The sequence below is a fragment of the Sus scrofa genome, chromosome 15, assembly GCF_054392235.1.
Source record: "Sus scrofa isolate SSC_HxYL_T2T_F1_AM1 chromosome 15, Sscrofa_HxYL_maternal_Yorkshire_Landrace_v2.0, whole genome shotgun sequence".
Lineage (NCBI taxonomy): Eukaryota > Metazoa > Chordata > Mammalia > Artiodactyla > Suidae > Sus > Sus scrofa.
Window position 1 is genome coordinate 107,654,555 of NC_139397.1, and position 23,825 is coordinate 107,678,379.

Sequence of the window (23,825 nt, forward strand, 5' to 3'; positions counted from 1 at the left end):
AACAATATACATGTTTAATGCAATGCCAATCAAAATTCCATAAAGGCTGTTTAAGATTATTCTAAAATGTGTATGGAAATGAAAAGGAACTTGAATTGCTAAAGCAACTTTGGAAAGGAGGGATAAAGTAAGAAGAATATGACTTTTAAGAATTAGAATATAGTCTTGGCTTGATCACAGTTCAAAACCATGTGGTATTAGCAGGTGGACAGATACATAAATCAATGGAACAGAATAGAGAATGAAGAAATAGACACATACAAATATGCCTAACTTATTTTGGACACATGTACAAAAACAATCCAATGGTGAAAAGATGACTTTTTCAACAATGGTGCTGGAGCAATTAGATATCCTTAGCAGGAAAAAGTACTTGACCTCAATCTCATACATTTTACAAAAGCATATCTTGTACCTAACTCCTTCCTTTTTTCATTTCTTCCTTGCTTTCCTCCTCTTATATACCTTTCCCCTTTATTCTTTCTTCCTTCCCTTCATTTCTTGCTGCATGTCTTTTTACCTCCATTCTCTCTTGTCTCTTCCTTTCCTCCTATATTCCGTCTCCTTCTTTGTTTTATTTTTTATTTTCCCTTTCCTCTCTTATTTTCCTGATTACCCCAAAAACTATTCTATACACTTTCAGATCAAACATTACACAAAATAAGAATATTAGGGGGTACAAAAAACGTAAATTAAGTGAAGCAATGATTAAATTAAATTTATCAACTCTTTAAGAATTGAAAGCTGGAGTTCCCATCGTGGCTCAGTGGTTAATGAATCTGACTAGGAACCATGAGGTTGCAGGTTCGATCCCTGGCCTTGCTCAGTGGGTTAAGGATCTGGTGTTGCCATGAGCTGTGGTATAGTTTGCAGACACGGCTCGGATCCTGCGTTGCTGTGGCTGTGGCATAGGCCAGTGGCTATAGCTCCGATTAGACCCCCAGCCTGGGAACCTCCATATGCCGCGGGAGCGGCCCAAGAAATGGCGCAAAAAAAAAAAAAAAAAAGAATTGAAAGCTATGAAATTTAAAATTGTTTCTAAAGTTTCTGGGTAATTATAAAAAGAAAATATATTTTAAGGGTTATGGTTTTATTACCCAAGAAATTAAAATGTATCTTAATGTGTGCAAAGACATTTCTCCTGAAATTAAATTTAGCAGAACATTTTTGCATTAGTTTGGGTTTGAGAAACATTGTGGAAGGAAGTAGATTCTACTTAAAAAAAAAATGTTTTGGATGCAGCTATTCTCTAGCTAAATATATGCTTTATTACTGGCCTTAATTCTAACATTTATCACTGACATATTTGAGGATTATTCCTGGATTATTCATTCCTTTAACCTCAACTGTGTGGAATGCAGTATACTGAGAATACACTCAAGTTGACTGTAGCTGCCTTGGCATTAACTTTGAAATTCCCAGGATCAGTGAGCTTTCAAACTACCTTCTGTTCACATGCTGCAGGAAGTTCATTGAACATGACCTTCTAGGTTCTTTACTATTAGGGTCCTACTAATAACATTTACTACTCAAAGTGTGACTTGAGAACCAGCAGCATACATCATTTAAGCTTAGGAAAAAAATGTGTAACCTCAGGCTCATCCTAGATCTACTATTTATAATCTAGATTTTAACAAGATTCCCCAGGTTATATGTATATCACTTATTTTGCACATGCTTGGGGGCTCCTAATTAGAGGTAGACTCATTTGTTGCCATGCTGGTACTTAGCATCTTCCACTTGGCTAGACTATTGTTAGGGGAGACCCAGGCATTGTTTTATGTAAGCCTTATCAAGGAGCAAAGAAAAACTTTTCAAGTACAAGCATACTTTTTTTTATTGTACTTTATTTCATTTTCCAAATATTATTATTATTATTTAGATTTTTAACTTTATTTTTTTTTTTTTACAAATTGAATGTATATGGTAACCCCGTTTTGAGTAAGTTTATTAGCACCATTTTCCAAACAGCATTCATTCACTTTATCTCTCTGTGTTACATTTTCATAATTTTTGCAATATTTTGAACTTTTTCATATTTATTTATATGTTATAAAGATCTGTGATCAGTGATCTTTGATGTTATTATCGCAGTTGTGTAGGGTGCCATGAACCACCCCATAAGACAGTGAATTTAATTGATAAATGTTGTGTGTGTTCTGATTGCCCCACTGACCAGCCATTCTTCCATCTCTCTCCCTTTCCTTGAACTTCCCTACTGCATGAAACAAAATAAAATTGAAATTATATCAGTTAATAAACCTACAATGTCCTGTAAGTGTTGAAGTGAAACGAAGGCTCTTTCACTTTAAATCTAAAGCTGGAGATGATTAAGTTTAGTGAGGATGGCATGTCAAAAACCAAAGAAGGCCAAAAGCAGATCTTTTGCACCAATTAACCAAGTTGTGAATGCAAAGGGAAAGTTCTTGAAGGAAATGAAAAATTCTACTCCAGAGAACACACAAGTGATAAGAAAGCAAAACAGCCATATTCCTGATATGGAGAAACTATTAGTGGTCTGGATAGAAAATCAAAACAGCCACATTTCCTTATGCCAAAGCCTAATCCAGAGAAATTACTACATCTCTTTAATTCTAAGAAGGATGAGAGAGGTGAGGAAGCTGCCAAAGAAAAATTTGAACCAGTAGAAGTTGGTTAATGAAGTTTAAGGAGATAAACCATCTCCATAAGGTAAAAGTGCAGGGTGAAGCAACAAGAACTGATGTAGAGGCTACTGTGAGTTATCTAGAAAATTTAGGTAAGCTAATGAATGAAGGTGGCTCCACTGAACAACAAATTTTCAGTGTAAACAAAATAGTCTTCTTTTGGAAGTATATCCTAGGACTCTCATAGCTAGAGAGGAGAAGTCAATATCTGGTTTCAAAACTTCAAAGGTCAGACTGACTCTTTAGTTAGAGGCTAATGCAGTGGATGATTTGAAGTGAAGCCAATATTCATTTACCATTCTTAAAATCCTAGAGCTAAGAATTATGCTAAATCTACTCTGACTGTGCTCTGTAAATGGAACCACAATGACTGGATGATAGCATATCTGTTTATAACATGTAAGTGAGTATTTAAGCCAACCGTTGAGACCTATTGCCCAGAAAAAAAGATTCCTTTCAAAATATTCCCACTCACTGACAATAAACCTGGTCACCAAGAGCTCTGATGGAGATCTACAATGAGATTAATATTGTTTTCATGACTGCTAACATAACGTCCATTCTGCATCCTGTGGATCAAGGGGTAGTTTTGACTTTAAAATCTTATTATATAAGAAGTACATATCATAGGGCTATATAGCTGCCATAGATAATGATTCCTCTGGTGGATCTGGGAAAAGCAAATTTAAAACTTTCTGGAAAGGATCCATCATTCTGATAATATAAGAATATTTGTGATTGATAATAAGAGGTCAAAACATCAATATTCATAGGAGTTTGAAAGAGGTCGATTCTAACCTATTCTTTATGGATGACTCTGAGGAGATCAAGACGTTAGTGGAGGAAGTCACTGCAGATGTGGTGGAAATAGCAAGCGAACTAGAATTAGAAGTAGAAGATGAGACTGAATTGCTACAATCTTAGGCTAAAACTTTCACGGATGAGCAGTTGCTTCTTAGGGATGAGAAAAGAAAGTGGTTTCTTGAGATAGAATCTTCTCCTGATGAGGATGCTATGAAGATTGTTGAAATGACTACAAAAGATTTAGAATGTGACATAAACTTGGTTGCTAAAGCAGCAGCAAGGTTTGAAAGAGTTGATTTCAAGTTTGAAAGAGATTCTACTGTGGGTTAAAAGCTATCAAACAGCATTGCCAGCTACAGAGAAATTGTTTGTGAAAAGAAGAGACAATCGGGTAAATTTCATTGTAGTCTTATTTTAACAAATTGACACACCGACCTCCACTTTCAGCAAACACCACCCTGTTCAGTCAACAGCTGTCAACAACATGAAGACAAGACCCTTGCCCAGGAAAAAAATTACAACTGACTGAAAGCTAAGGTAATAGTTACCATTTCTTAGTAATAAAGTATATTTTCTTTCCTTTTTTAGCCACACCCACAGCATATGGAATTTCCCAGGCCAGGAATCGAATCCAAGCCTAATCTGCTGCTTATACCACAGCTGTGGCAAAGCCGGATCCGTAACACACTGTGCTAGGCTGAGTATTGAATGAACCAGCAACGCCACAAAGACAAGCAAGATCCTTAATCCACTGCACCACAGAAGGAACTCCCAGCAATAAAGTATTTTTTAAATTAGGATATGTGCATTGTTTTTAAGGACATAATAGTATTGCCCACTTAAGCTAGTACAATAAAGTTTAAACATAACGTTTTAAAATAATCAATAATTATTTATTCCTCAGTACTGGAGGCTGGGGAGTCCAAGATCAAGTGTCTGGTGAGAGCAAGCTTCCTGGATCATAAACCCCTGTCTTTTTGCTGTAACCTCACATGGCAGAAAGGGCAGGAGAGCTATCTGGTGTTTCTAAGGACTCTAAACCTATTCAGGAGGGCTCCACTCTCATTACCTAATTGCCCCCAAAGGTCCTCCCACCAAGTACTGTAACATTGGGGAATAAGTATAACTCACATATTCATGTGATTCATTTTAATGTGATATCCAATTCACTGCCGTGGTATGGAACCAAACCCACAATATTTCTGAGGTATGCCTATAAAAACATCACATGCACCTTCATAGTGAAGAAAAAGTTATTTTTTGAGGCACTAGACAGCTTGAATTTATATTTATTGTCATAGTTAAATGTCATAGGTATACAAACATTCCTGTCAATTTTCCGCATTTAGCATGAAATTAGAATGCAACGACATTATATACCTGTACACAAACCACATACTACTCTAAAAAAATTTTCATGTGGAAATATACTCTAGTCAAGGAGAGTGTTATCACTAATGTAAGTACTACCAGTTGTCACTGACATATTTTAAGCTCTTTCCTGGATTATTCATTCTTCAGCCTCTACCATTTGGAAACACTTTGCAGTTTGACTTTCTAAAGCCAAATGATGTAGTAAATTTCATTCATCACTGTGAAGTATAGAATAATACATAAGTACTACGCTTTGGAGTTCCCTTGGTGGTGCAGCAGGTTTAGGATTCTGGCGTTGTCACTGGCCCTGAAATTTCCACGTGCCCTGAGGCTGGGAGGTGGGGCGCAAAAAAAAGTACTGCACTTTCAGTGATGCATGAAGGCAGTATTTATACAATAAAAGCTTTTTTTACATAATTTTTTTAGAAAGAGTATAAATGGGATAAGATTCAGAGTAATAAGATCTTACTTTTATTCACAATTATTTACCAAGTGGTCCCAGAAATAACCTTTTTTGACACTTTGTTTCATCATTTATGAATAATAAAATTAATGGTTTGATTTTATAGAAATAATGTATATTGTACCAATGTAAATTATTAGTTCTGCCTTAATTTTGTTTGAAAATCCAAGAATACATGGTATGTTTTGCTTTTGTGAGATGATATGAAACAGAGGAGATCCGTGATTATGAAAACGGTTTTGAATTCTTCATTTAAAAGTCATTTATGAAAACTAGAAAAAATTTATATTTCCTGATACTCAATCTTAGGGAATTGTAGTTCAAGCTGTAAGGTTTTGATTTTGCAGCTGTGTTTATTGAGATAACTTTGGGCTAAGTGTCGGAAAAAAATATTGCTGCCAGGAAGTCCATCACTAAAGATTTTAAGTTCCACTAAAGCTGCTAAGGCTGTGTTTCTCAAACATTGAGTTTACAGTAATAATGCAAAAGTTCTCATTACACCACATTTTATAAAATAAAAAAGTTACTAATAAACCTTGATAAATGTCAAAGAGAAAATTGTTCAATTCCAGTGTTTGAACATCTGCATGTCTTTTGGTTCAAATGGCTGAATTGGAAAGTTTCAGTGAAGGCTGAAGAGTTTTAGAGATTAGGTTTAAGAAATCTTGCCAAGAAAGCTGAAGCAGAGCAGATTGTTAGCATTATCTTGCAGACAGGAGGACACTATAACTGATTTCAACATTCATTTCCTCCTTGTTCTTTACTCAACTCTGACTTCCTTTGAAAGACTGTTTTCTGAGACCACAGAGCTGGTACATGTACTGACTACAGACTTTGAGGATGGAGACAAGTGTTTGGCATCAAAGGTGCAACATGGTAGTATATTGGTGATGAAAAGGAATTGCCAATTACTGAATAAAGCTGAGAGTTTTGGAGTTTTTAAGGCTTTTGGAAATTTCATACTTTCATGCAACATTAACTATGAAGTTTGTTGATATAGAAACATCAGTACTAGGCATTTCTGATTGGAGCTTCAGCAAAAGATCCCAAGATCCATATGGCATCAAGAAAGAGAAATTATTGGGTTCCACAAAGCTTTGAGTTTAGACTACAAGCATCTCAGCAGTGCTCAGTGTGACCTGAGGAGCAGAATACAGTCCATTAAATTTCTCCATTGATGGGGTCTTATTACCACAGTAGGTCCCACCCTTCGCATGTAATGACTGATACTGGATATCTCAAAATCATCAGGAATAGCAGAGAAACTAAGATTTAATGTGATCAAAAAATAAATTAATATTTTATTGTAGGAGGCAAATACACTAGATTTTGATTCTAGTATGTTATGCACTATGTTACCAATTTAAAACAATAACTTAACCATGAAAACAAGAAGTGTGTACTTGCTATTCCCCTATCAATAAAAAGTCAGTTTTACATTAATAGCTGTCCTATGCTCAATTCACAAAGATAAAGTTTCATTAAAGTTATTTCTGGAATTCCTGTGTGGGTCAGCGGGTTAAGAACATGACACAGTGTACGCAAGGATGTGGTTTTGATCCCTGGCCCACTTTGTTAAGGATCCTGAACTGTTGCAAGTTGCAGTGTACGTTGCACTTGTGTCTGGGATCCTATGTTGCTGTGGCTGTGGTATAGGCCAGCATCTGCAGCTCCAATTTAATCCCAGCCCCAGGCACTTCCATTAGCTGCAGATGTGGCTGTAAAAAAAAAAAAAATTATTTGTAAAGACTATTACAAATTAAGACAAATGAAAATTAGTTTGGAAAAATTACAATGCATCAAGAAGCAAATACTGTGTGCACTTAAATTAACTGAGTCTTTGGAAAGAGTGGCTAACTGACAAGAAATTTGAAGAGCTTATAATGCTATGAGATTGTTTTTAAAACAAATATTTATAAAAATGCTATCAGTACATGATTTGTTTAAGAAAAGCAATGAAAGGGAAATTTGTTGCCAGCAAATTTGAGTAGCTTAAAGCAAATTTAGGCTTAAAGCAAATTAGAAAAATAAATTTGTTCAAAATATTTCATGTTCTGAAGTAGAGAAATGATCTATGTTACATTAGAAATCTATCTTCAAGGAAAAATTTTAGCATGAAAACTAAAACAAACAATCTAGAAAATTACCAAACAACTTTTTGCAAAAATAAATAAAAGGAGTGGTCAATGCACCAATAAGATCTGAGTTTATATAGGACAATAAATACATTTTGAAAGGAAATTGTTATACATTTGGCACAACTAATCAGGAAATAAAATTGTAAATAAATAGATTTAAGTCAATCAATGGAAAAACACAATTATTGTCACCATATTTATGAGGATATTCTGGCCAATTATAACAATAAATATTGTAAAATAGGCATAGACTTATAGAAAGTAATAAGATAATTATGAAGTGCAAATAATTCAGTGTTAACACCGACCCTAAAAATATGTACATCAACAGTGAGACATAAAAGTTTTGAGTAATGAGTTTAATAAATCCCAGGTTATTATGTTGCATTTGTTTAATTAAAAGGTAAATCTTCTTAGGCAGTATCTGCTTCTGTCAGGTGCTACAGCAAGTGTATCACCTTCTTAGGCAGTGTTTCTAACAATGATGACTTGTATACTGAAGTGGCAAATAAATGAATAACTCAACTAACATTATAAAAACTCAAGTAAATAAGTACATATTGCCCAATAAAAATAAAGCTTTTATCATGCATTTTTTAGTAGGATTTTGAACAAAATAAGGGCAAGGGAATCTTCCAAACTTTTACGAATTGTGAATTAATCCATAAAAGATGTGACATTTTAAGGGTTACCCAAAGAGAATATTTTGACAATATGAGGGTAATAAAAGAGCATTGCTTCAGTTTACTTGATAGAAGTGGTAGTAGCAGACACATTTGATTACTAAGAATTAAGGAGATAGGTAAATTGTGAAATTTTGGGAACCAATTGAATAAATTTCTTATATTGCTCTGCACTCCAAAATAAGCCAAATTATTCTAAATGGTTGAGTCTTAGACTTGTCAGTCCAAGTGCATCTATCACCTTACACCTGAATCATCTTATCCATCTTTTGGTGTATACCATGACCCACCAGTGATGGCCACTGACTAGATTATCTTACTTAAACTTTGGTTCATCATATTTGCTTTGCCATTCTTTGCGTTGGAACCTCCAATGACTCTCAATCTCTGTAATTATGGACAATTCCTTAGTCTGATGTTCAAATAATTGCTCTGCAGTTTTATCTTCTGTTGCAATGTAACATGCAACCTCTATCTAAGCCACCGTAGGCTTTTTGAACTTTTTCTAAACATACATCATGCTTTCTTGATTCTACTACCTGTGTTTGAAACACTTCTCTACTGTTTGTAACAATGAGCTTATTTCAAGATCTATCTCGTGTGACAGAGATCTCTTGAATAGACAGAAATTCAGCTCTGCACATTTAGGACAGTGCTTGGAAACTGGTAAGCCATGTATAAATAATTATAAATAAGATGATAATACTTGAGTTGAAGGACAGATTTCAATGACAGAGGTACTAAATATGTTCTATTCTTGATAATCTGACAAAAATATTGTATAAACTGTGCTATTTTCATTAATATAAAGCAATTGTATATTTAGATAACTTAAGTTGGTCATAGTACATATGAGTAAATAGAGCAAAAAAAATTTGTGGATGTTACTAATTGGATGACTTTTTTATAATGCAAATTTTCAATCTGCCATTATTATTAAATTGGAACTGTACATAAAGATTATCTTTTATACATGCTTACTTCTGTATTACATTAAAATAATATTAATCAAACGTGGAGCATATATTTAATCTGTTTTGACATAATATCTAGACCATATATCTCCATTTTATGCATTTTTATACAGATTATAAAGAAAAAAGTATTTCAAAATACTTTATCTGCTGAATTTAAGATGTGACAGAGTTTGGAGGCTTACATTTAAATGTTAAGCATTTTTTCAAAGTAATTGAAGGTACTTAGAAAGTATCTGTTGATTCAAACGCAAAATTATGACAGAAAAAATGCCATCCTACAGATGAACTAATGCTAGTTCCATATCAGCAAGACCTAAAAAGCAACGAGACTTATGAAGGAATCGTATTTCATGTATTAAAAAACACCAGGGTCAATAACAAGCAATTTCAAAGCTGTGATGTAAAAAGAGATCTGTGTCTCTTTTGTGCATATGTTTATCTCATAGGTTTGCATTTACTTTTCTACTTCCTACCTTAACCACGCTGATGACTTATCTTATCCATGGAGTGGTATCATTGCATAGACATTTTTCTGTGTGCGGATTAAAGTTAATATATGTGAAATCCCTTTCTCTCTTTCCATCTGAAAGTTTCCCTGTCTATCCACAGCATATTATTTAAAATAATTTAAAAAACAATTCTGTGTGTGTGTTTTAAATAATTTAATCTATTCCAGCTTTGCTATGTGGGTGTTCTGGTCCCTAAGCATTTTTTAAGTGTAATATAGTTTGTGAACCTCTTAAGATCTTCTCAGGAGGGGAAGCTATCATGTTTAGTACAACACAGTCCTCAGTTTCTGGTTTCCTCAAAGTACTAATATCAGATTTTTGACTCTCTTCCAAACATAATATGCTTTGCTAGATTTTTCTTATAGAACCTAAAGGAAATGAGATAGGTCCTTTGTTTTCTCATGAAATAACTGAAGAAGCCTCCTCTGATCACTAAGAAACTGGAAATAGGCTGAGAGACAAGAACTCTGGTGTGAAGAGTGTTTACTAAGATCCCTTTTATGGCCTAGTAATATCTCTCATCTCCAAACCCATGTAATGTGTTGTGACCCAGGAGGTTTGTAGTTCAGATCCTCTTCCTGAGGATAATACTAAGCTCTAGGAGAATATGCTACAAAATGGTGTGAATTTTGTGTTGGTGTCCTTCGAGACACAAGGCATCTCTGGCTTATTTTTAATCCTTCATTGGGTTTTTTTTTTTATAGGGTCCTTTACCAATTCCCTGGTTAGATATCTAGTCTGTGTCTCCTACTATGGCATCTTCTCATCCAGATCCCCAAACCTCAACTTTAAAGAATCTTCTACTTCCTTCTGCAGGGGAAGAGTGAAGCAGGGGAAGTTTTAAATGCCCTTCTGCAGTACTACCACCATGAGGAAGGGTGCTGGTCCTCTTATACCAGCAAATAATATGCTGCCAATTCTCCCCTATGCAATCATACAGAACTCTTGCAGGAGATTATTGAATGAGAACTGACATCTTGGACTCTATCTTAAAAATATCTGTACAGTTCATCTTTCATTTTGGATCTCTAAATTTTAAAGAGGCTTCTCTCATTTACCACCCTTTCCATGGAATCGATGTAAGGCAGGGCAATAAGATGGTAGAAAACTTCCATTTATACCTAACTCATTATTTTTTCCCCCAACGTGTTGTTTTCTCTAATATTTCCTACCTCCCTCTCCAGTTTAGAGGATCTTATCTTTCCAAGGACTATAGATAGTTTAGCTATTGCCAAAATAATGCATATAACAAACCACCTCCAATTCAGTGGCATAAACAATATGCTTGAATGACTCTTTTTTTGCTGCCCTTGCAGCTAGGGGACTAATCGGAGCTACAGCTGCTGGCCTACACCACAGCTAGAGCGATGTCAGATTCCAAGCCGTGTCGGCAAGCTACACCACAGCTCATGGCAAGGCCAGATCCTTAACCCACTGAGCAAGACCAGGGATAGAAACTGCAACCTCATTGTTTCTAGTAGGATTTTGTTTCCGCTGCACCACGATGGGAACTCCTGCATAACTCTTGATTAGTGGAAGTTTAGCTTATCAAGTCTGGGTTCAGTTGAGCTTGACTCCAAGTTGCAGATTGGGTCTAGATCTGTTCTACCTTGGACCAGTGGCTACTCAAGGCAAGTTCTCATGGTGAAAAAGCAGAAATGAATGCCTGGAAACACTCCACACAAGGACATCTTAAGCCTCTTGTTCATATGATGTTACTGACATCCCTTTGGCCCAAATAACCCACAAGGCCATCCTCAAACTCCAGAGACTACAAAATATACTTTGTCCATCATGAGACTACTGGAGAAAGCCGGATGTATAATGCTACTACAGGGAAGTGAAGAATTAGGACTAATAATTCAAACTATCATAGATAAGAAGAGATGAAACATCACTCAGCAACTAGTACCCCTAATTCAATAAAAATTTCATATTTTCATTTGTCAACTTTTTCCTGAATCAGGAGAGACCAAAGTCTAGTCTGATTAGGGAGAAGAGCGATGGAGTGAGTGAAGCTATTTTAGGGATATTCAGCAAAATATACAAACATAATTATAGATTTCATCAAGCATTTGAGTCTTCTTTAACTCTCTGGAATTCTCTCCTCTCTTCCTCTCCTAGATTAGTAATATTTGGAAATTGATATTTTTTAATCTTCGCTCTCTTCCTCTGACTCAATGGAGGTCACAAACTTCTTACTTGGCCTGAAGACCCTATAACAGTGGTGCGAGTGAGGTGGGGGATGGGGGAGCTGGCTTCAAGAAGGAGACATATAAGGCTCAATCCATGCTAAGTGTCTGGGAAGCAAGGCTTGCTCTAGCATTAAGTCCACAGGGAAGATGGAGAGCAAGAACTAGATTGGAAGTGGAGGTTTACGATGAAAACCAAGTAAGACTGAGTGAGTGTTTGGATAGGTAATGCTGGGAGATGTATTTACTAGATGCCAGAAGATAAAGCATATTTTAATGAATGCCTGCAACTGAATCTGTTCATTGGAGAGGGCAATCTTGAAAGTTTTTAAAATTTAAAAGTTTTTTAAAAATTAAAGTATAGTTGATTTACAATGTTGTGCCAATTTTTGCTGTAGAGCAAAGGGACCCCATCATATCTCTATCTCTAGCTATATCTATCTATATACATTCTTTTTCCTCCACTATCTTCCATCATGGCCTATCTCAAGAGAATGGGTATAGCTCCCTGTGTTATACAGTAGGACCTTATTGCTTATCCATTCTAAATGTACTAGTTTGCATCTACTAACCCCAGACTCCCAGTCCATCCCATTCCCTCCCTTGAAAGTTGTAAGTCTGCTTATATACATGTGCCTTTTTCCTTGCATATTCCTTTGATTTATAATTATTACAAGGATAAGAGAATGAAAAGAGCAGAATGAAGTTTAGCATTGCTAAACTTCATGTTTCATGGAGAAGGGGTATTGTGAGGATTTTGTCCAGGTTTAACTTCAAAACCAAGGTATCCAAACAGATACTACAGCTAAGAATAAAAGCATTCTTGTGGTTAAAATTACCATATGTCTGAAATTTTGCCAGGGCAGTTTTCCAGGGGCATACATGTGGCTGATGACGTGAAATCTTAAGGTACATTTCATAATACAACTTTGCACACTAAGATTGTAGAGATTTTTAAAGATCCAAAACAACACTAATGAGACATCGATATCAACTATATGACCATTTTTTGCAAAATCCCCCAGTGTACACGAAAGCATCCTCAGTTGTTGTGTTTGTCATTTACCCTCTCTTCAGCTTCCTGTTAGAATGTACTTGGTTTTGTGTGTATTTCTACTTGCGTATGCATGAGGTAAAATTCTTTTTCTCTTAAAGATACAGTCTTCCTTTTGTAATATCTTGACTTTATCTTACCCCACTCACCCCCTATTCTAACAGATATCATTACACTTAGTAATAGACAAAGATACATTTTACAATTAAACAGAAACTGAAGGCACATCTGTGAAGAATTTTCAATGCAATAGTACACCAAGTTGGCATACGGAGACTCACTAAGGGATAAGGAGACAGCGACTCACTCAGAAAATAGCCTATTTCTAGCATCTGGGTATAGACTGTATTCACTTACGTAGTATTGGTCAAAAGATAACTCTTCCATCCATATAAACTTGAACATTTAGGGTCCCCTGGAAGGAGTAACATCTTGAGTTTTGGAATGTAGGTAGCTGTAGACTTTCTAGAGCCACTTAAATAGGATCCAAGACATGTTATGGATTTAGAAAACCAAAGTATCACTTTTCTATGGCTACACTTGATGAAGGACTAGCTTCCTTCATTCATTTTGGAATTAGGTGGCATATAAATCATTAAATAAATGATTACTCATAGTGCTGAATTGTTAATTAAATGCAACACCTTAAGTGTGTATATTACACATATCTCTTGCCTCAAAGGAACATCCTCCATATTATTAATAGAATAAAGGTTATACTGGATCCTGAGGTAATTTCCCACTCCTTCCTAACTTCTAATTAGAATGACAGAGGGCCTTTTGGCCTGTTGTAAGGTAGACAAATGGCCAATGTTTGTCATGAGATGATCAAATGAACACTGAAAAACCCAGGGGAAAGAGGTACTCTCTGTTACTGGCCTTTTTGCAGAAAAGAGGAGCCAAGGTTTTTTATATATATATAAAATCTGGTGTGAGAGACCCACAGATAAATACAGGAAGTCCTGGTGATCAGGAATTTCCAGGTGTGCCTTCCATTCCTATAATGTAAAAGCCATGACAGACCACAATGTGACCATGGGAGTGAGATGGTACACTGCTGGTTTGAAGACAAAGGAGGGAGCCAAGGGGTACAGGCTGCCTTTAGAAGTGGAAAAAAGCAAGAAAACAGATTCTCCCCTAGAGTCTCCAGAAGAAGCCAGTCCTGCAGGCACCTTGACTTTAGCCCAGGGAAACATACTCCAGACTAGAAGTGAAGAGGATATATTTACATTGTTTTAAGCCACTAAGTCTAAAATAATTTGTTATAGCAGCAGTAGGAAACTAATACATCGGCTTATTCAATATTCATCCGTGGGGACGCTGGGGAACCAGATGCACAAGGACTGCTGGCGATTAGGTCCATTTAAGACCAGTTTTGAATAAAGAGTATGAAATACATTAAAAAAAAAAAAAAAAAAAAAAAGCCATGGAGTTCCTGTCATGGCGCAGTGGTTAACAAATCCGACTAGGAACCATGAGGTTGCGGGTTCGGTCCCTGCCCTTGCTCAGTGGGTTAACGATCCGGCGTTGCCGTGAGCTGTGGTGTAGGTTGCAGATGCGGCTCGGATCCCGCGTTGCTGTGGCTCTGGGTAGGCTGGCAGCTACAGCTCTGATTAGACCCCTAGCCTGGGAACCTCCATATGCCGCGGGAGCGGCCCAAAGAAATAGCAAAAAGCCAAAAAGCCAAAAAGCCAAAAAAAAAAAAAAAAAAAAAGCCATGAGAGATCAATTACACAAACATAAATCAGTAGTGACGAATATCTTTAAACATCACATTTAGATAACACTCATTGAACTAACAGCTCAAAACAATCTTATGTGGTTTGGCAATTAGTCTTATGTGGTTTGGTAGTTAGAGGCCAGATCACAGTTTGTTTTTTTTTTTTTTTTTTTTTTTTTTTTTGCTTTTTAAGGCCACATACGAGGCATGGAGGTTCCCAGGCTAGGGGTCAAATCAGAGCTACAGCTGCTGGCCTACACCATAGCCACAACAACGCAGGATCTGAGCCATGTCTGAGACCTACACCACAGCTCATGACAATGCCAGATCCTCAACCCACTAAACAAGGCCAGGGATAGAACCTGCAACCTCATGGTTCCTAGTCGGATTCATTTCTGCCGCACCGTGATAGGAACTCCCAGATCACTAATTTTTATGCCAGATTACTCACAGTTATTTTAGATACAGGATTTTTGTAGGTTTAGTCTTATAAACTTCTTTTAATAGGACAAAGGAATATTTGTGGCAAGTTTCACACCAGGAATTACTTTAACCAATAGCCCAAATCTTTAGAAATATAAGCTCTGGTAAGAGCATTATAGAGACCTACTTCTAAAAAAAAATTCTTAGGTAGGATGGCAGATGTACGTATGGAAATCTTGAAATGGTATTGATCTTATCAATTTAAAACTGTAGGACTTGCATAAATACTGTAGTCAAAGCCAGCTCATAATAACACCAGTTTATTATGAAGTACTTTTTCAAAGGGAAATCAAGAGCAAAGAGCAAGTGTCAGATACATTTAGTGAAGTCTGTATCATTGCTGAATAAGACATCCCTCATTTATGTGCTCCCATCCCATTAAAAACAAAAAGTTGGCCTCAATCCATGGACAAAAGTGTGTTTATAGGAGTTGTGGGATCCAGTAACATATACCAAGGGACCCAAGAGTAGTCTTGCCCACCCGTGCATTGGGTATCAGGCCTATAGATTTTGGTGCCAGCTGTGGAACCTGCAGCTAACCATTAACTGCCTCCAGTCCTCTCTGCCATGGTCCAAGAGCCACAGACAACATTATCTTAGGTAATCACTCACAGATGAGAGAGCCTTTATGGAAGTCTAGGTTTCCAGCATAGAAGTTCCAGGATGCCACTGGAACCAAAAAATCTGAGTTTGGAAACAATGGAGATGGTAGGAGAACTTAACCTGCATCATCCCTCCCCCAGGACTGCACAGCTCACAGACAAGAAAGAGCTTCCTAGGTCAGTGATTTCTCCTGCAGGAGAAAGTGAGTGCCTGTCGATGAGGACTGGACTTCCCCAGCTGTGCAGGATGCTGCCCAAAAGCCTCCTCTCTCTCTCACCCTACCCAGAGTGCCAAATCATGAGCTGAATGACTGGGAACAGGAAGAGGCTGGTAGAGTGGAAGATAAGATTGTTGGAGGGCATTGAGGGACTTGGATTCTACTAAATTTGTTGTGGACTATATCAAGAAGCCTACTCACAAATCGTTGGGGGCTTCTTCCCCGTGGAACCCCCAACTGGCCCAGGGGCACCCCCAGCACTCCGTGGGTCTCACCCACACACCCCTTCTGAGGCCAGCTCCCAGAGATATTTTAATTTCATAAGTCTTTTACTCTTTACCAAGACCAAGATTCAGGGGATTTTTAAAAATCAACATTAAGCTTTTAGAAGAATAGGAACTTATGATGAAAAAGAATGTATTGATATTAGAACAATAAGCAGTAGTATTCCTTTTCTAACCATATACATTAGTTATGTATCTTCACAGAGATTTTTTTAAACTAGCAAAAATTATGTGGTATCAAGAAGATAATATTTGTTTCTGTATAATTTTTCTCCATAAGGTAACAAAATTAATAGATTTATTAATTTAGTAATTATTGATTAAAGATGTTATTCATGCTCTTTCAAGTTGCTGGACATATACACATTTTTAATTTTATGATACTATAGAGGAAACTTAAACCAATAGGATGAGATTTAGAGATGTTTCACATTCAAGGTTAAATTTGGACTGATACTTTTATTTATTTATTTTTTTGCTTTTTATAGCCACACCTGTGGCATATGGAGATTCCCAGATTAGGGGTCCAATCAGAGCTACAGCTGCTGGTCTACGCCACAGCTGCAGCAATGCAGGATCCAATCCTCGTCTGTGACCTACACCACAGCTCAAGGCAACACCAGATTCTTAACCCACTGAGCGAGGCCAGAGATCCAACATGCAACCTCATGGTTCCTATTCGGATTCTTTTTTGTTGTGCCGTGACAGGAACTTCTGGACTGATTCTTAAAGGAAAATTACTTCTAATTAGAGAGAAGGGAGGACAATGAATACCAAAAGAACAGTTGGACATGTTTTCAAAGCAGAGACTGTGGATACCAAGTTGTATTTTCATGGGTTGTCAAGTTATGTTTTCATGTTGAGGAATAGCAGCATAGGAAGAAACATCCATCTGTTTTTCAAATGTTTTCTGATGTCCTCAACACATAGATCTTATATGGAATAAAATCGAAAAAAGATTGCTTTTATTATTTAGTGTGAGTGGAAAATAATTATCAATTTAACTGTGAAATTTAACTATTTACCAAACAAAGTGAATAAATGTTTTTTTTTTATCAAACTTGGACAGTTATCTATGTCAAAATATAGATAAATAGTTGCTTCATCAGTTAAGGCTTTGCTTTTATTCTTATGACTTGCTAAATTTTTCCAAATATTTCAAGATAAATTTAAAATTCTCCAAATAAAATTAATTTAGTTTTAATAAATGTGATAGATTTTAACCACACTGACTTTATTATTAAGAAGTTATCCTCTAAAAATATATATCAGAACCTAAAATTTTGGATAAGTAAGGAATCACCTGAAGAGACTTCAGACTCAAGAAATGTTTTTAAATTTCAAGAAATAGGTAAGTGCAGTGATAATATTGAAAATAGTAGAAAGCGGGTAAACATATATTCTTGAATATTATGGTTTTTCTCAATATCGGTAAAAACATAATTATAGCACTTCAAAAGATTTATATGTACATACTTTGAAGATCACAGGATTCTGTGGGAAAAAAAAAAAACCTGTCAACTTTGTTTTAATAAAAAGAAGTCCAGAGTAATTCTATACTTCTTTATGCATAGAGGATAAGAGACCACAGCAGTCAAACTATTTCCCTTTTTCTTTACACAAGTTATTTAGTTTCATGTGTCTTGTTCCAAAGTTGTTTGTAAGTTTATCATATCATATCACTGGTTGCTTGAAATATGGGCACATTGGAATGTTCCCACTGCACCGATGGTACAGCAGTTCAAGGATACAGCATTGTCTCTGTGGCAGCAGTTTTAATCACAATCCTGAAGCTGTGGGTTAAGGCTATGACGTTGCTGCAGCTGTGGTATACATTGCACCTGCAGCTTGGATTTGATCCCTGGCCTAGGAACTTCCATATGCCAAGGGTGGGGCTGAAAAAAAAAAAGCACATTAGAATGTTTCCAGTTGTAGTTTACAAAAATGGGCTTTTTTAGTCAGCTAAATTTGAGTTTATACTAAAAATACGAGGAGCAAAGAAGAGCAGAAAAACATTTCACAATCACTAACATTGATAAATTTCATAATAGACTGACCAAGAAAAAAAGAAAGAAAAAAGGAATTATCTAATAATAAATGAAAAAAGGAATATTATGGAGTTCCTGTTGTGGTGCAGTGGTTAACAAATCCCACTAGGAACCATGAGGTTGCAGGTTCGATCCCTGGCCTTGCTCAGTGGGTTAAGGATCCAGCGTTGCTGTGAGCTGTGGTGTAGGTCACAGACGCAGCTTGGATCCTGCGTTGCTGTGGCTCTGGCGAAGGCCGATATCTACAGCTCCGATTGGACCCCTAGCCTGTGAACCTTCATATGCTATGAGTGCGGCCATAGAAAAGATTTAAAAAAAAAAAAAAGGAATATTATTACTGACCTCTCAGACATTGAAAAGGTTAATAATAGTACAAATAACTCATGTAAATCCAACTAGTTGGAAGAAAGAGACTAATTCTTTGAAGATAAACTTATAAATAGATAATCTAAATAATTACATATATGATAAATTGAATTGCTATCTAAAAATCTTCCAAAAGAAAGATTTAGGCCCAGATGATTTCATGGACTAATTTAACAAAAATTTAAGAAGAAATCATGTCAATTCCCTACAATCTTTTCCAGAAAATAGAGAAGGATAAAATACTTCCCAAATCATTTTAGGGAATGTACAATACCACGAAATAACACAAAAGACATCATTGGAAAAGAAAACTGTAAACAAATGCTTGTTAAAAAGAGTGTTTTTTCAAATAAGAGTGAAATTTAAAAAATTAATATTATAATCTAAATGTTTATATTTTACCTAAATTTAAATATTTTTATAGATATTTTTGTCTAAACAAAGGACAGCAATTAATAATCTAAAACACGATCATAAAGACTTTTTAAGAGTTGCTTTTTCATTTTGTTTGTTTTGGCACATGACACTGGAGTTTTCCACTCACAGAAGACTACCAAGTAAAGGTGGACACATTATTTTAATAGATTAGTTTTGACATTGTGATCCAGAACATTAATTTCTTTGTTCTAAAGCCCTAAAAAGTTTTAGGCACTGGTTCTTGAATGGAGTGCAAAGTTAAGAAACTGAGATTAGGTTCCTAGCTAAAGGATGATGAAAGCAGTATTGGAATGGAAGAGGATAGGAAATTTGGGCTGTAGGAAGCTTCCCTATAGTGTTCACTGATCCAATTGCCCATATGGTTTGCTCTGTGTTTCTAAGGTAAATGATTGGGTTAGGAGTGTTAATCAGTATGAGTCTAACCCTGCCTTATTCTAGTCTGTCTGCATTAGGATTGCTACACTTAATTGTAATGAAGTGGGCTGAATCTTCAGTAGGTTCTTAACTTATTTAATTGATCAGATTTTTTGATATATACTTCCCATATTCTGTTCCCAAATTCACCACAGTCTCCACACTTAAATTTCAGTATATCATGGATAACTAGAATTTAAATTTTTTAAATGTGGGAAATGATAGTATGCCACATATAAACTCTAAAATTCCAGACATATACATGTGATTACAATTTACCAGATACATGCATATTGAAGACTTGTACAACACTGCTCTTTGAAGAATTCAAACAGCATGCATGTTTTAAATAGCAAAACAGTTTACATTCCAGAATCCTTATGATCCTTTCCCTAAAACCTTTTGCGTGGTTTTGAAAGTGTAATGTTCTCAGGAAAGGAATTTTCATTTAAAGTTGACATAGATACTTACCTCTTGTTTTTAAACCAGGCTCTGGGTTTATTGCCATAACTCACACACAGAGCTGTTTTACTTCTAAGATACTGAACACTTTTGATGTATAAAATTTGTTTTACAATACTCAGAAGGAGTACTTAAATATTTTAGCAGACACTGCACATAATCATAATCTTTCCCTGTACGCTGAAACTTTCTCATGGTCTCTACTGTTAGATATAGACTTTTATGATGAATGATAATGAATGAATCCAGCCTCTTGAAGCTCTTTCTAGACAAAGGTCACTGCTATCTGTTGAGAAAATTAAGGCATAATTTAAAATTTAGCTTTTAAGAATAAAATATTTTGGAATTCTCTTGTGGTGCAGTGGGTTAAAAATCCAACATTGTCACTTCTGTGGCCCAGGTTGCTGCTGTGGCATGAGTTTGATCCCTGGCCTGGGAACTTCTTCATGCAACAGGTGTAGTCAAAAAAAAAAAAAAAAAAAAAAAAGGTAATGAAATATCTTGACAATAGATTCTTAATTAATTTTCCTACTCACATCTACAAAATTTACTAACATAAAGTTGGAGAAGAGATTGGGGACAGAACATTTTCTGCTACAACATTCATCAATTTCCTTCCTAGTTTCCTAAATGTTATGAATAATTACTACTTGCTGTTAGTTTGTCATTATTAACTCTTATCCATTTAAAAATTTATTTCTTTCATTTTATAAATCATGAGGGAGCAGAGATAGTCTTACTTTGAGTTTTTCAATAGAAAATGGTTATGAAATTCAGTAAACAAATACAGAAATTCTTAAGTAGACAATAGGCATATGGTCCCTGGCTGTCAAGATATATTTTTAAAATTTTAGTGTAACACACACGATAAAAAATTTACTATTTTAACCATTTTAAAATGTGCAATTAAGAGTCACTTAAGGAGTTCCTGTTGTGGTTCAGTGGGTTAAGAACCTGGCTAGGATACATGAGGATGCATGTTGGATCCCCGGCCTCACCCAGTGGGTTAAGGATCTGGCGTTGTTGCAAGCTGTGGCATATGTTGAAAATTCAGCTTGGATCCAGTGTTGCTGCGGCTATGATGTAGGCCAACAGCTGTAGCTCTAATTCAACCCCTAGCCTGGAACTTCCATGTGCTTCAGACATAACCCTAAAAAAAAAAAAAAAAAAGGTAATTTAATACACTTAGAGTGTTATCAATCATTGCCACTCTGTATTTCCAGAACATTTTCTTCATCCCCAAAGGAAACTCCATACCCATTTAGCAGTCATTCTCCATCCCCTCACTCCTCCAGCTGCTGGCAACTATTATCCTGCTTTCTGACCCTATGTATTTGCCTATTTGGGGGTATTTCATATAAAATAATCCCCTACATATTTGCCTATTTGGGGGTAGTTCGTATAAATTAAATGATACAATATTTCTCTTTTTTGTGTATTGCTTTTTTCATGTAGCATAATGTTTTCAAGTTTGCTATTGTAAAATGATCAGTACTCTATTTCTTTTCATGGTTGAATAATATTCCATTAAATGTATGTACCACATTTTTGTAGCTCTTCATCAGTTGGTGGATATTTGGGTTCTTTTCACTTTTTACTATTGCAAAAAATGCTGCTATGAACTTTCATGTGCAACTTTTGTTTATTTAAACACCTGTTTTAATTATTTTGCGTATATACCTAGGAGTAAAATGGCTGAGTCCTAAGATAAGTCTATGTTTAACTTATTTAATTAATTATTATTATTTATTTTTCTGGCTGCACCTGTGGCATATGGAAGTTCCTGGGCTAGGAGTCAAATTGCAGCTGCAGCTGTAGGCCTAAGCCCCAGCCACAGGAATGACATTACATCTGCTACCTACACCTTAGTTTGTGGCAATGATGGATCCTTAAACCACTGAGCAAGGCCTGGGATCAAACCTGCATCCTCACAGACATTATGTCAGTTTCTTAACCCACTGAACCACAATGGGAACTCCCTATGTTTAATATATTGAAGAACCCCCAAACTGTTTTCTACTAGGGCTGCACCACTTTTCATTCCCATTAGCAATGTGTGAGTATTCCAGTTTCTCCTCATTCTTGCACTTTCCATATATTCTCTATTTTAAAATTCTAGCCATTCTAGTGATGAACTAGTATTGCACTGTGGTTTTGATTTAAAAAGTGTACTTTTAACATGATATTATGTATTGAGGGAGAAAAAAATGATACATCTTATCAACTTTGAATTATTTATACATAAAAATTGAATGTAGAGAAATTAGAAATGAGACTATGGAAGAAGTTGTTTTTGGATTTAAAACATATGACAACTTAACAAAATTTAATGTTAACTAAATTCAATTCTATGCATAATCTACACATGCATTACTCTCTGGCTATCACCATTATTGAAATTATATTCTCCCATGCATTGCTAATGAGAAATATAATTTATGAATATAAAAACCTGTGAGATAAAATCTGAATTTCCAAATTTTGATATTAAGTACACTTCCTCTTTTTCAGGCTGCTAATGAAATGATCAGATGTAATTTTTCTTTCTTATTTTTTTTTTTTTAATCTCTTTGAGGCCACGCCCATAGCATAAGGAGCGTCCCAGGCTAGGGACTGAATCAGGAGCTGTAGCCGCCAGCCTAGGCCAAATCCAAGCGGTGTCTGCAACCTACACCACAGCTCAGGGCAACGCCAGACCCTTTAACCCAATGAGTCAGGACAGGGATGGAACCTGAGTCCTCAAGGATGCTAGTCAGATTTGTTTCTGCTGAGCCATGATGAGAACTCCCAGATGTAATTTTTTAAACTACTTTCTTGCCTTTGTGCTTTGTATTTTGGCAATGATTTGCAAAACTTAACAGAAGTTTTACTTTCTTTACCTGAGATCTAAAACTTTTCTTACTTAAGTGAAGAGGCACAAACCCTTTTACATATCAGAAAGAAGTCCTAACAGAAATACATTGGTTTCTACAATTGAGTTATAAAATGTTAAGCAAATTTGTGCTTCAAATTGAAAAACTGAAACAAGAAAAATGGATATGCTTCCCTTTAGCTATATAGATTAAACTTCACATCATAACATCAGTAGGTCCCAAGGAACTTATCTTAAAGTGTCTGTGTGGATGTATTTAGAGATGCTGTGGGTCTTCATTGTCAGTGTATATCATGTCTATGGAATCTTTTTAGTAAACAGAGTCCATAGAATGAGCAGCTGCACTGATGATTTTAACAGTTTCAGAAAGATGTTTTATGTAATGCCAGGTCAAGTTTTGCTCTACCTGATAAATATGGAAACAAGTGTATAATGCATCAAATAGTCCTAGAGATGCTTTTTATTTGACAACACATCTGGAATCTATAAAGATAATTTTGCATTTATAATCTGCTTTGGAAAAGATAACACAAAAAATGTTTTGAAACCTAGTTATTTAACACAAAATAGTTATAATTGTACCCCTTGCTAAAAGTTTTTTTTCCCCGATGGTGAATTTCCACACATGGAATGGTGGGAAATCAATAGAAATGAATTTCAACTTGTCTTCAATTTTACAAGTGAATGCTTTAAAAAAGAACGTGAAAATGGACAAAAGGATCAGTTATAGAATTCACAAAAGATAAACAATTCAAAATAAATAGCAAAAAACAAATGAGACTTTATTAAAACTGAAAAGAACAAAAATGAGTGCATAAAAATGAAAATATAGATACAAACACCAATTATTTATTATAACAGATTAAAATATATTTTAAATATATGATAATATATATATTTTGTTGCCTGAGTCTTACTTTACGGTAAAATATAATCGAGGAATAATTGCCCCTTTTTTGTTGATTAACTCACAAATGATTTAGTGACTACTCTTTTTTGCTATTTTTTTCACTTAACTATATTTGCATTACAGATAACATAAAATCAAAACCTTTGGG

The 23,825-nt window shown here is 35.6% G+C and overlaps 1 protein-coding gene and 1 long non-coding RNA gene across 2 annotated transcripts in view; one reads left to right on the plus strand and one right to left on the minus strand.

Annotated features, from left to right (window-relative positions):
* The window catches only part of COL3A1 (collagen type III alpha 1 chain), a 528,757-nt gene that overhangs the window by 226,724 nt on the left and 278,208 nt on the right, over positions 1–23,825 (plus strand). The gene's annotated exons all lie outside the window — the stretch shown is intronic.
* Positions 19,514–23,825, minus strand: part of LOC102160390 (uncharacterized) — a 101,476-nt gene continuing 97,164 nt past the window's right edge. The window contains exon 5 of the long non-coding RNA XR_014829368.1: positions 19,514–21,045. This is a non-coding gene — a long non-coding RNA (uncharacterized LOC102160390). The remainder of the gene's footprint in view (positions 21,046–23,825) is intronic.